The sequence below is a fragment of the Pan troglodytes genome, chromosome 2 (genome assembly GCF_028858775.2).
Source record: "Pan troglodytes isolate AG18354 chromosome 2, NHGRI_mPanTro3-v2.0_pri, whole genome shotgun sequence".
Taxonomy (NCBI): Eukaryota; Metazoa; Chordata; class Mammalia; order Primates; family Hominidae; genus Pan; species Pan troglodytes.
The window spans coordinates 110476911-110491092 of NC_086015.1; the positions used below are offsets into that span (position 1 = coordinate 110476911).

The 14182-nt window shown below is 42.0% G+C and overlaps 1 pseudogene; it reads right to left on the reverse strand.

Moving 5' to 3' along the window:
* LOC460978 (tyrosine-protein phosphatase non-receptor type 11-like) overlaps positions 1 to 14182 on the reverse strand; it is a 145816-nt pseudogene that overhangs the window by 36256 nt on the left and 95378 nt on the right.

Sequence of the window (14182 nt, forward strand, 5' to 3'; positions counted from 1 at the left end):
CTAGGCACATGTAAATGGAACTCAGTGTGTCTGTACACACGCCAGTGCCACTGGAGGTCAGCAAGGAAGTGGGCTGAAATCAAGTAGGCATTTAGGGATTAGGGGACACAATGAAGTCAGAATCGAAAGCAAGGAAGCCGCTAACCTGGCAGGAACCAAAATGACACAATTATTGAAGAATAAGTCAAGGAAAAGATTTTTTAAATATCATAAGAACAGGAGGACAAGGTGAGAGAATTAGGTTATCACATAAGCACTTGGGCTCTATCAGGACAGAAACCAAGTAAATGCCCAGGTAGCCGACCTGACATTCTAGCTACAGAGAGAAATGTTCTTAAATGCCTATTCATAGAGAACTGACTAATTCCAGGGCAAGGATCCCTCAGTGCTCACTTGTGAGACTAGGGAGATGACTGAAAGCCCATTTAGGGTGAGATGAAGTTTTGATAAAAAAGTCATTTAGTTAATTGAGCTTCTTATTGTATCACTTCCTGCCTCCAATATCCATAAAAACTTCAAAAATTTCATGCAACACACCAAAGAGGTTTGGCTAGGCAGCCCAGTCCTTGAAGTCTTGCCTTTCCTTCCATCCCAGAGTAGTGTGCATCCTATTCTGCTATGGGCTGCCCCTGGGAAGGCACTGAGCGTGACTGTGTGTGAGTGGGACAGTGTGGGACTACTGGGAAGATAAGTCTGATAAAAACTACTCCATTATCGGAGCCTGTTCTCTTTCTTTCAGGCTCACTTATGTTACAGAACTAATTTCTTACGATTAAAAATGAGAGATTATTTGACGAGTAAACAAAGAAACTAAATTCAAAGATTGGGTCATACTTATAAGTCAGGATAATAAGGATTATAACTTATAAGTTGCATAAAGATTATTTAGAAAGAAGTTGTGTCAGCTGGGCGCAGTGGCTCACACCTGTAATCCCAGCACTTTGGGAGGCCAAGGCGGGTGGACCACCAGAGGTCAGGAGTTCGAGACTAGCCTGGCCAATATTGTGAAACCCCGTCTCTACTAAAAATAGTTTTAAAATTAGCCAGGCATGGTGGTGGGAGCCTGTAATCCCAGCTACTTGGGAGGCTGAGGCAGGAGAATCACTTGAACCCAGGAGGCATAGGTTGTAGTGAGCTGAGATCATGCCGCTGCACTCCAGCCTGGGCAACAAGAGCAAAACTGCCTCAAAAAAAAAAAAAAAAAGAAAAGAAAAGAAAAGAAAGAAGTTGTGTCTTTCATATATAGTAAATAACCAAAATATTAGTATGTCTGCTAGATAATATTCTACTGAAATCAAGGAATACAATATAATGTATAATATATAATCATCTAAGTGTGAGTGGAGCTGAGTAAATGGAGGGCTGAGTGACAAATCAAAGGGTAGCCAAGTTTCATACCATGGATGGACTACCAGAGGAGTCTAACAAGCCCCAAAATCATATGCAAAATTTGATTATGCCTTTTCCTGGATGAAGCATCCATAAAGCGTTCAGAATCTCAAAGAGAACCTCTGACCACCACCCCCAACCCTACCCTTATGGACTGCTATTTTAGAGGTTACTCACTTGCACAGACATTGAGTTCCTTGTGCGAATTCTGTCTTAGCGATTTCACTAAAGTTGTTCCTGCTGCTTTTGCTAGTGCTGATCTAGGCCTTGACCTTTTGAAACTTAGAGAAACTTTTGCAGTGGGGATCCGCCATCTTGTCTAGCCACCATCCAGGACACAGACATGGCTTCCGTTCGTGAGTCTCTATTAAATGTTTCTTTCTAAGAAACTGGATTTGTCATCCTCTTTCTTTAGCCTGTCAGCTGCCATGGACTTGGGGGTAGGTTTGCATAGACCTGGCTACCACGAAACATGTGGGGAGCCAGATCAGGAGCTGAAAGACCAAGAAATGAGCAAAGGGAATGAAGCATCCATGGGGGAGGTCCTAGGTGGCTGTCACTTCCTGGAATGGTGTGACTCACCTTTCAGACACTTACGCATGAGTACGGGACACGTCAAAAACATAGGCACGTTTAGAGCGACTGTCAGCGGAAAGCTGTCCATCACATGCACTAAGGAAGGGCAGCTGCTGCAGTGGATGGCTGCTTCTGTGAGGTGCTCTTTTGACAATGAGAGCCCTGCTAGCATCAGAAGCAAAAGTAAAACGGCTTGAGTAGGAATTACAACTAGGAAAAAGATTTTTTTTGGCCGGGTGCCGTGGCTGACGCCTGTAATCCCAGCACTTTGGGAGGCCGAGGCGGGCAGATCACGAGGTCAGGAGATCGAGATCACCCTGGCTGACACGGTGAAACCCCGTCTCTACTAAAAATACAAAAAATTAGTGGGGCGTGGCGGCAGGCGCCTGTAGTCCCAACTACTCGGGAGGCTGAGGCAGGAGAATGGCGTGAACCCAGGAGGGGGAGCTTGCAGTGAGCCGAGATCACGCCATTGCACTCCAGCCTGGGTGACACAGTGAGATTCCGGCTCAAAAAAAAAAAAAAGATTTTTTTTTAAGAGCTCTATAGTCAAAAGTCAACTTAGTGAAAACTGGTATTTGGGGTATATATGTATAACTTAGTGAAAACTAGTATTTGGGGTATATAGGTATACACATGTGTTGTTATAAGGCCTCTGTTTTTTCTCTGTTAAACTCCGTCAACTGAATTCTGTTTCTCCATTTGCTTCTGCCTGTCCCTCTTTTTTCTTGCCACTCTCAATGCCACATAAAAGACCTAAAAAAAAGGAATTTCTGACAGCCTAGACTCCCTTGGGAGAAAACAGAAAACACACCACAGACTCCTTTTTGGGAGGAGCCTCTGTTTTTCTTGATGGAACCCCAAGAGTTGCATAGCAGACATTCTTTCCAGGTCTAAAACTCTTCTCTCTTTAGTATTGTGTTATCTGATTTCTTTGGCTTTTGCGGGGATGTGAGTGTTCTGCCTTCCAATAAATATTAGGCCCTAAAAAACTGCATGCTTTTTTAGCCCTTTTCCTTAAAGGGCTCCACTGTAAAGTCAGTAATTGAATTAAGAAACAAACTGGCCAGATGCAGTGGCTCACGCCTGTAATCCCAGCAATTTGGGAGGCCAAGGCAGGAAGATTGCTAGAAGTCAAGAATTCAAGACCACCCTGAGGAACAAAATGAGACCACATCTCTACACAAAATTTAAAAATTAACTGGGCTTAGTGGTGCGTGCCTGTAGTGCCAGCTATTCAGGAGGCTGGGGTGGGAGGATCACTTAACTAAGTTCAAGGCTATAGTGAGCTATGATCACACCACTGCACTCCAGCCTGGGTGACAGAGAAAGACCTTATCTCAGAAAACAAAACAAAACAAAAAAAGAAAAAAGAAACTAAATTGAAAATAAGATGTGTCATATGCATGTGATATTTCACTGCCAAAATATATGAAAGAACTCAGAAAAAAATAGAAATGGCTTTTAGCTGCTGTGACTTTAGTAATCTTTGGTAAATGAAACTAGTTTCCAAATGTTTTTCAGTAACTTAAAATCTTAAAGTCATATTATATTAAATAGTCATAGGTTATTCACTGGAAATTGGGGTTACTAAGAGTTAAAACAGTAGTTAATACATGTAATTAAAACTACTAGATATAATTCTATATACAGAATGTATAAAGAAAGATGCGCTTTGGTAAAGAAGGTTATAAAGGAACACAGATGTATGGTTTTGGCTTAAAGGAAAAATAATTTTGCCTAGTTTAGAGGTTATTTAAAGGTTGTTTCAAAATGAAGGAAAAATGATATGATGTGGAGAATGAGGAGCTTTTGATTCCTAGCTGGCCACATGGTCACCCCGGTATGGAGCAGCAGCTGTGTGGCATTCAGTTACTAAGGTAAAAGTTAGCAGAAGAATTCAGGGATGGATCAAACTCTGGGAAGCTGGTTCTCTGACTGCATTAGGAAAGGCACACAAAGAAGCAGAAAGTGAAATATTTAATTCCTCTGTTATTGTTATCTCTAATAGCTGAAATGAAATTAAAAGAGAGCACTGGGTTGGGTCTTGAGGCTGAACCAAGCTCAGATGTGAGTCTGTCTGAGCTCTGGCTCCTAGCCTCAAAACTACCCATGAAGGGGAAAATTATGGCAGGGACAAAAGCAAGTACCTCTGAGACCTATGGTTACCATGAAAGTACTCAGGACTTCAAGGCTACAGTGAGCCATGATTACACCACTGCACTGTAGCCTGGGTGACAGAGCGAGACCCCATCTCTGAAAAAAAAAAAAAAAAAACACAAAGAAGAAAAAAAGCTCAGTTGAAAACAACATGTGTCATGTGTATATAATGTGTATGTATGTGAGTATCTGATATTTCATGTGAGGGAAGGGCAAAACCAAGTAACGACTGAAACCAGAAGGTATAATGTGAAAGAACTGGTCTGTTTTGAAGGTCGGTATTATCTGCTTCCTAAGGAACTGAAATGGATTGTGAGAGTAATAATTTAGGGGCAGTATCTTTGGTTTTAAATGCTGCAGAGTAGAAGAGCCTGTTTGGGTTGATGCAGGACCCACAGTTCACTATTGGACAATCACAGGTGGCTATATATAATCCAGACACAGGAGGCTACTCCAGAGGCAATAGCTGGCCTGATGGACTGGGTAAAAGACATTTGTAAGGTCTGTGTAGCCTGAGAAGGGGGATTTCCCAACTTTCCCTATAAATGCCCAATTGAGCACCCTAGATGAAGCAACTGATATGCTTTGTATGCAAGCCAGGTGGAACTGGCTTTATGATGACAAGGATATTCACCTGCTGAATATGCCCTTTACCCAGGTCATGTCAAGTACTGCAGTTAAGGGGTCCCCTCCTGCACCGGCACACCATTGCTGCTACAAACTGAAAGACAGTTAAGGAAGCTGTATCAAATGTGCTGGTTTAACTTCCCCTCATCTGTTTTACAGACGCTAATAAAAACATTAGGATAATTAACAACAGCATGGGGAAAAGCAAAATATATATATATAATCCAAGGACTCATCCTAGGAAGGTGAAACATTTTAACTGCTTATTAAAAAGTAAGGTTTTTTTTTTAAAAAAAAAAGTTGATAGGGGTAAAACTAAGAGAAAAAAGAAGGGGAGGGTCATGGGACCCATCCCAGCAGGTTGGGAATCTTTAGTTGGTTATTAAGAAATGGAATGAATTAAATGGAAATTTATGAGGTAAAACAAAGACCTTAACACACTATCAAAGGTTGAGTGGACCAAAGAGAGCCCCTGCTGGGCCCCCAATATTAGAGAGCCTCAAACCAATTTTCTATGTTTACCCCAGATTGGAGAAATATTAAAAAAAAAAAAATCAGAAGGCAAAGGTTACAGTAAGAAAGCTGACCAACAACTACCTGGGCCAGTGTTGAGGCAGGTAAATCAAAACAAAGATTGACAAAAGGGCCTGAGTTCCCTAGCTCAGTCCCTTGCTGGGAACCCAAATCCTTTTTCACCAGAGGGTAAAATGGGAGTGGAAAAGAGAAGTTCCTGGAAACAGAAGATAAAAACTTAAGGGTTGATAAAAGTTGAAATGTTTAAACAGGCTTTATGTAAAGTAGTTGGGTATTCTTTAACTAAACCTTTTATGAAAACAGATGCTGTATCTAACCAGGGAACGCTTCCCCTACCTAGTACTGTAAACAAAGAAGGCATGTCAATCTTCCCTTTGAGCAATATTAATTGGACATGCTAAATGGGAATTAAGACTGCCTGAGCCTACAGAGTGTAGAGTAGAAGCTGGAGTGTTGGTCAAAATGAATTCTCCACCAAATAGCTGTTTGTGGAGCATTTACTGGGGCTTATGGCAGAAGTTTGTGAGCCCCTCTCAACAACGACTACTGGCACTTTGGACTAGAGAATTTCCACTTGGGGGGCATTTACTGCCTTGCTATGGGACATTAAATGAAGCTACTCCTGTGCTAATGGGGATAGCAATGGCCAAAAGAGTTCCATGAGAAAATGCAAGTGGTTTATAAGATCTTGCTACCTGGGAAGTGCAAGGAAGTGACAGTGATAAGCAGAAAGCCTTTTTCCACAGGACTAACTCTGGAACTGTGTGAGGAGCCACTGGATTCCACAGTGCCTGATAAACAGGTCTCACTTGACTGACAAAGAGCTGCTTGATTTGTGGATGGCAGTTCCCAGGTGAATGGACAACATCCTGTTTGGAAGGCTGCTACTCCAAATGACGAAGAATCAAGGAAATCTTTCTTTCTTTTGAGCTATTTATAGCTTAGAGAATGTTAAAGCAAACTGGATATGGCCTGAGAAGGACTCCATACTTCTATATTTGAGTCCTTATGGATGAACTGCAACCTAGCTTAATAGGTAGACAAGATTGAAAACCTAACTTAGGAGTATGCACCTGTAACAGTCACTGAGTCTTGGCCAATCCCAGCAGCCGTAATTCAACCACGCACGCACTGCTGAGTGTTCCAGTTGTGTTCAAATAAGGCAACTGCAGAGCTGTAACCAATCCAATTGTTTTGGTACCTCACTTCTGATTTCTGTACGTCACTTCCCTTTTTTTTGGTCTATAAATTTGTTCTGACCACGAGGTATCCCTGGAGTCTCTCTGAAACTGCTGTGATTCTGGAGGCTGCCTGATTCGCAAATCTTTCATTGTTCAATTAAACACTAATTTAATTCAGCTGAAGTTTTTATTGTACCAAGAAGTTGAGTATTTTTTCAAATACTCAAAAAGAGCAAAATTTACCTTTTTCTCTACCTGAGTTCTCCAAAATTTGGAAACTATTCAGGAGTATTCTTATTTTGTGGCAATCTAGTTATTTGCATAAATTCAGTAAGAATGTGTTTTCTTTTATAATGGAACACAATTGGAGACACTGGTTATTTTTCCAAGGCTTTGACTGGAATAGCATATTTTCAGATATGATCAGATTGCTTTTAGGAATTGAAGTCAACTTTATAGAGCCAATAAAAAGCCCCTTGGAAAGACTAGCCTGGTATCTTGTTTAAATTGTTCCATTACAAGGTTCCTGATCTGTGGTAAGTAAAGAATGTCACTTTCTGGCTGGGCGTGGTGGCTCACGCCTGTAATCCCAACACTTTGGGAGGCCAAGACAGGCAGATCATTTGAGGTCAGGAGTTTAAGACCAGCCTGGCCAGCATGGTGAAACCCCATCTCTACTAAAAATACAAAAATTAGCCGGGTGTGGGGGCAGGTGCCTGTAATCCCAGCTACTCAGGAGGCTGAGGCAGGAGAATCACTTGAACCAGGGAGGCAGAGGGTGCAGTGAGCCAAGATCACGCCACTACACTCCAACCTGGGCAACAGAGCAAGACTCTGTCTCAAAGAAAAAAAAGAATGTCACTTTCTAACAGGCTCAGGAACCTCAAGATATTTTGGGACCTTGAGAAGAGAGGCATTACAAGCACAGTTTGATGGCAAATCCTTGGCTTGGCTTCTTGCCTTGAGGCTTTTAAAAAGTCAAATCTGAAATTTCTTATAAGAGTTCCAGCAAAGCCAACTTAAAAAGAGCCTATGTGGCCCATCAGTATTCTTGCTACACTTTACACAAATAATCAGGCCAAGTATAATAAAACTAAAATTTATTGTGAAAATAAATTTGTCCTAATATGGTTTATCCTTGGTAGAAATGGGGAAACTATAGAGAGAAAAACTTAGATGCTAGCCCTAATCATTGTTTTGGAGTTATCAGTTGCCTAAAATTTGATCTAATCCTGAATTATTTTTTGACTGCAACAAATCTCTAAAGAAGAACTGGATTTTAATTTTCTTCATGATGCCTTTAGTTGGCTCCTTAATGGAATAGGTTCTTTTGTGTTTTTGTTTTTCTGGCATTCTAATTCTTTTTTTTTTTTTTTGAGACAGAGTCTCGCTCTGTTGCCCAGGCTGGAATGCAGTGGCACAATCTCAGCTCACTGCAACCTCCGCCTCCTGGGTTAAACAAATTCTCATGCCTCAACTTACCAAGGAGCTGGGATTACATATGTGCACCACCACACTCAGCTAATTTTTGGCATTTTTATTAGAGATGGGGTCTCGCCATGTTGGCCAAGCTGGTCTCAAACTCCTGGCCTTAAGTGATCCGCCCACCTCGGCCTCCCAAAGTGCTGGAATTACAGACATGAGCCACCACACCTGGCCTCAAATTCTCTTTTGATTTTAATCCTGGTATGCATTATAATTCTACTACTCAATTTATTAATATCTCTCTCATTGTATTACTTCTTCTGAGAAAACTGAAGTCACAGTATTTCAAAAACTGGAGATGATTCAACAAAGCCTGGGAATCTCCCTCATTTGGAATCTCAGTTGGCCTGCTCTGTTTTCCATTGCCAACATACTACTGCTAAACCTATACCATATCAAGCATCTTCCCTAAAGGCTCAGGGACCATCACAGAAGAGGAAGGCAGATGAAACTGTAAGAGCTGAATTAGGGGATGGAGTGTGGAAGCCAAAGCCACTCCATCTTGGATGCTAATCTACCATATTGACTTCTGATTAACCCCAGTTCCAGGAAGACCTCTAAAATTTCCAGTTTATCTCTTGTTCCTTGTGTAAGAGTAGGTACTTACCATAAATTCTGCCCTTGGGTGAAATGACCTTGATGTTCTTGTACTTCAACTGTCCTACACATCCCTTCTGAATCAACATTTCCCTAGGTTATGTAAGTCCTGGGTCTGGGGGGTTACAGTGCGGAGATCCACGATTTTGTCTCACAGCTGCCTGGCACACAGACATGTCTTCTGTTCATAAGTCCTTATTACATCTTTCCAAGAAAAAAGAAAAAAAAAACTTCTACAATCCTTAAAGTCACCCTCAAAGGAGGAAAATATGAAGAAGAGGGAATTTGCCACATATCCACATTAAAAGCCATAAAATATGTTCAGTTTATCTGTATATATAATTTATGTTGTACCAGCTTCCACAGCAGCTAGTTCTTTAAAATATTCCATTCTTTTAGCACTTAGGTGTGTTCATTTGATCACCTTACTTTCAGGCATGGATATTTCCATCATTTGTAAATAACAGTCTTTGAAAATAGAAACAAGCACCTCCACCACCCCCCACCCCCACTGCCACTGTCCATTTCTTTTTTCCTGGGTTGCAATAACCAAGAGGGAGTTATGTCTACTTTAATAGTATATAGAGAGGTAGATACAGATTTTGTGGAGCCTGAGGCTTATACAATTTTGGGCTTCTCTTTTTTTAAAAAAAAGAATAAATATTATGAATACCATAAAGGACTCTCTCTGGGCCTTGGGTAAGTGAGGGGCCCCAGAGGCTAAGTGTCATTAGCATCACCCCAAGAGAATACATTCACGAGGAGAACAAACCTGGTTAACTTTTTAAGGTTGGGGTTAGGGGTTAATCTTGGCCATTTTGCTTTAATTTGAAAATAAGTCTGACCTTTAGAAAAGGTACCTGGCTTTTCTAACTGATTTTTCTTTTAAAATCATTTTTTCAACATGAACTTGAGAGATGCTATGGTTTGAATGTGTGTGTTCCACTAAAATTTATTAGAAGCTCAGTGAGCAAAATTCTTTCTCCTTCAAACACTCTAGAAACTACAGAAAAGAATAGTTGAGTCTTACATTGATATGGAATACAGTTTTCTACCTAATGCAGAAACCTCCTCTATACAATCTTGGAAAGTGATCATCTATCCCTTTATTCGTAGTATTCAAAATTCCATTTCCTTAATTCGTAAAATTCAAAAAACATTTGAGGATCTATCACACATGAAGCAGTCTTCTGTGTGTCAATGTACAGTGGTGAACGTGAAGTACACAACTTCCTTCTCACAGAATTTCATTCTAGTGAGGGGAAGAAAAAGGAGAAAGAGGAAAAGTCAAAGAAAGTCATTTTGGATCATGATAAATGCTCTGAACGAGGGCTGGGAGATGCCCTTAGAGGAAATGGTATGTAGACTGAAAAATGAGAATATGAAATATCATGGGAACAAGATTCAAAGCCAGTGTGATAGCCCTGAGACAGGAATGAGCTTCACATATTAAAGTGAAGGGATGCCAGGGAGCCACAGATCAAGTCTCCCCTGGAGCATTAGAAGTGTGTGGGGGCACGTGATAGCAAGGGGGTGTTGCTGGTATTTTGTGAACAGGGGCAAGGGATGCTAAATATCTAGCAGTATTTGAAAAAGCTCCAGAAGGAATTTTCCCAACCAAAATACCAGCACCTCCGTCAAGCAGCCCTGACAGAGAATAGTGAGTATAGAGAAATTGATAGACAGGAGGTCAGAGAGCTAGAGAGCAGACACATTAGATAGGGTTTCAGGGCCACAGTAAAAGTTTAGATCGTTATCAGAAGTGTGACAGAAATCATTAAATGCCTAGTAAGCACGGAAATGTTTTTGTAAGTTCTGGGGACAGAAACATGATGCCTTCATCCAGCATTCTATTCCACCTTGGAGTCCAGATTTTTTGTTTGTTTGTTTGTTTTTATTTTTTATAGAGACAGGGTCTTGCTATGTTGCTCAGGCTGGTCTTAAACTTGGAGTCCGGATTCTTAGAGGATTCCTTTTATAATTAGCTTAAGTCAGACTCTTTGTAATTTCCACTTAAATCTCTAGTACCACAAAAGAAAGCCCCAGAAAATGTCTTTTCCATCTTTGTTTTCATCTCCACCTTCACATTCCACTACAACCCAGTCTCTAGGACCAGATCGATGCTTAGTAGAGGGAATTCCGCAATTCACTCCATTCATAGTGTTACTGAAACACCAGGGGTTCCATCTAGGTCTTGTTGCTCACCACACAGACAACCAATCACTGAGACAAAATGAGTATTGCCAAGGAAGAAGACTTTATTTGGATACTGCAGCCAAGGAGATGGGAGATCAGTCTCAAATCCATTTCTTCAATCAACTAGAATTAGGGGTTTATATAGCAGGGAAGAATGGCAATCACATGCAGGTTAACAGAAATTAGGGTGGGGTAAGGATATCATGAGGGATAAAGGGTCTGATTTCTCATTATCTGGATGTGGTGGTCGGGTGAGTTTCAGTTCCTTGATACCATTTGGGAGGCCTGAGGGCCGGTTTCCTCAAGAAGGAACTCAGATAAGACAAAGATAATTTTATCAAGTTTTAAGACTGGGAAAGTCCATTTCTATGTTTATTCAAAAAAAACCCATAAACATCAGTTCTATGGGACAACTGGGCAGGTTTCAACAGGTCCGTGTCTCAAGTGAAAGTGGGATGTTTTTCCTACTTTCTTGTTTCCTTCTTTTCCTCCATTGCTGTCCCTAGTTCTTAGTCACTGCCTGCTAGAACTCAGTCCCCACATTGTATTCCAGATGACTACTTGTACTTGAATTGAGGGTCCACAATTGACAACTGTCAGGAACCCCAATTCTCCTAAGAGTAGACCCTACTTAGTTTTGGTTTTACTTTCAGCATTCAAGTCCTGCCCCTGAACCCTAGGCCCACAGCAGACGTTCTGTTACTTCCAGGCAGACTTTCCTAATACCCACCATATGACTACCTGGCTGCAAATCCACATATCACCTTGTTGCCAGACATGTCTGTATTCATGCTGTGCCCATCTGCTGAGACACCCAGAAGGGAAGCAGGCTGTTGTAACAAGAGCAGTGATTTAGGTGTTAATTCTAATACAACAGTTCACTAACTGGAAATTTTCTAAAATCTCTTAGAGCTTTGGTTTTCTAAAGCGGTGATGATGGTGATGATAATAATTCCTCCCTCAAAGCTCTGTAATGAATAAATGAACATGATGTAGGCGTTCCAATATAACTAATGTGATCATCTTTATTTATAATTGCTGGACCTCCCTAATCAAAGCCAAAAGCTGCCACTTATCATGAGGTGCACTGGATTCTGTGACATCATTGTCCTTTTTCTTCCTAAACCTCTGCTGCATGCTATTCAGTGTGCCCATTTATGGTTCTGGTCCCCTGTCTTTGAAGATGTGAGCTTTAAGCCAGGACTCAATAGCCTTGCTACTGAGTTAACCAAGAAACAAAAGACTATTGAGCAGGAAACGGTGGGTGTACACAGAAAGAGGTAGATGCTTAGAGGTATTCTTGGAATGCTAAAAAGGTAGAGTAATCGCTGAGGGTAAAGCTAAATGGGGGGTTGAGAAGGAGAAAATAGCAGGGAGTGGGAAGGGAGAACAAAGCAACTCTTATCCTCAATTATCCCGGCAGTTCTGGGCTTGGCTACATTAGCAAGATTCTTGTTTAGATCCTCATTTTGCTTTGGCTGTAGAGGCCTCTTCTGGTGGGATTTCAGGGTATTTTATAACCCATCATCCCACCCCTCTCTCCTGTGGTTTTAACTGATGTGGAGGAAGGGAACTATTTAGTGAAATTAGGTCCTTTCAATATAACACAGCTGCTTTTCTTCATAGAGATTTACTTTTGACAAGTAATTTATATTGCTTTCAATTACTATGGCATACTACTGGGGGCTAGGGGAGGAAGGAATTGGAGACAAGATTGCTTGGGAGTGTTTTAATGTAGTTTGTTGTAACAGGTGGCCTGAAGAACTGCTGATTTGAAGCTATGCCACAGCTGTGCTTAGCTGGCTTGACTGCTGCAGAAACCTAACAGAGCCTGGACCCGGGTTAACCCAGGTGCACAGAGTGAACAGCTGTCTCTTTTTTTAATTAGGGGAAGGAAGTGAGCACAGATTTGAAAAATAATATTATAAGAACCAGAGTGCAAAGGGATGATTTACTTCCACTTCATTTTATTATTTGTTATAAATGGTTTATAAAAACACACTGAGTGAATTTAATAATGCCTCTTTGCAGGGTTTTCTCCAGCGTCGCTGACTAGTGCTTCTCATACTTTAATGTGCATACAAGTCACCTGGGGATCTTGTTAAAATACAGCTTCTGATTCAGTAGGTTTGGAGTGAGCCAAAGATTCTGCATTTCTAACAGGCTCTAGGTAACACCAGGTCTGCTGTTTTGGGAGGACATGCTGAGTAGAAGACTGTCAACTACACAGCACTTCAGAATACTAAATTTGTAAAAAAAACAAAGTTACACTGTCAAATGTTAGAAATGGTCTCTTAGTAGGGGATGAAAGTAAACTACCTACTGATGAGGTCTTAAAGGAAATTGAATGACTAAAAAAGTCATTAATATTAATTATTTTAAATTGCTCATTTGACCTCTTAGATTCTGATCTTACACCACAGGCTTAAAAGTACTCTTTACAATTGGTTGAGGGAGCCAAGATGGCCGAATAGGAACAGCTTCAGTCTACAGCTCCCAGCGTGAGTGACGCAGAAGACGGGTGATTTCTGCATTTCCATCTGAGGTACTGGGTTCATCTCACTAGGGAGTGCCAGACAGTGGGCGCAGGACAGTGGGTGCAGTGCACTGTGTGCGAGCCGAAGCAGGGCGAGGCATTGCCTCACTCAGGAAGCGCAAGGGGTCAGGGAGTTCCCTTTCCTAGTCAAAGAAAGGGGTGACAGACGGCACCTGGAAAATCGGGTCACTCCCACCCGAATACTGCGCTTTTCCGACGGGCTTAAAAAACGGCGCACCAGGAGATTATATCCCACACATGGCTCAGAGGGTCCTACGCCCACAGAGTCTTGCTCATTGCTAGCACAGCAGTCTGAGATCCAACTGCAAGGCGGCAATGAGGCTGGGGGAAGGGCGCCCGCCATTGCCCAGGCTTGCTTAGGTAAACAAAGCAGCCTGGAAGATCGAACTGGGTGGAACCCACCACAGCTCAAGGAGGCCTGCCTGCCTCTGTAGGCTCCACCTCTGGGGGCAGGGCACAGACAAACAAAAAGACAGCAGTAACCTCTGCAGACTTAAATGTCCCTGTCTGACAGCTTTGAAGAGAGCAGTGGTTCTCCCAGCACGCAGCTGGAGATCTGAGAAGGGGCAGACTGCCTCCTCAAGTGGGTCCCTGACCCCTGACCCCCGAGCAGCCTAACTGGGAGGCACCCCCCAGTAGGGGCAGACTGACACCTCACATGGCCGGGTACTCCTCTGAAACAAAACTTCCAGAGGAACGATCAGACAGCAGCATTCGCGGTTCATGAAAACCCGCTGTTGTGCAGCCACCGCTGCTGTTACCCAGGCAAACAGGGTCTGGAGTGGACCTCTAGCAAACTCCAACAGACCTGCAGCTGAGGGCCCTGTCTGTTAGAAGGAAAACTAACAAACAGAAAGGACATCCACACCAAAAACCCATC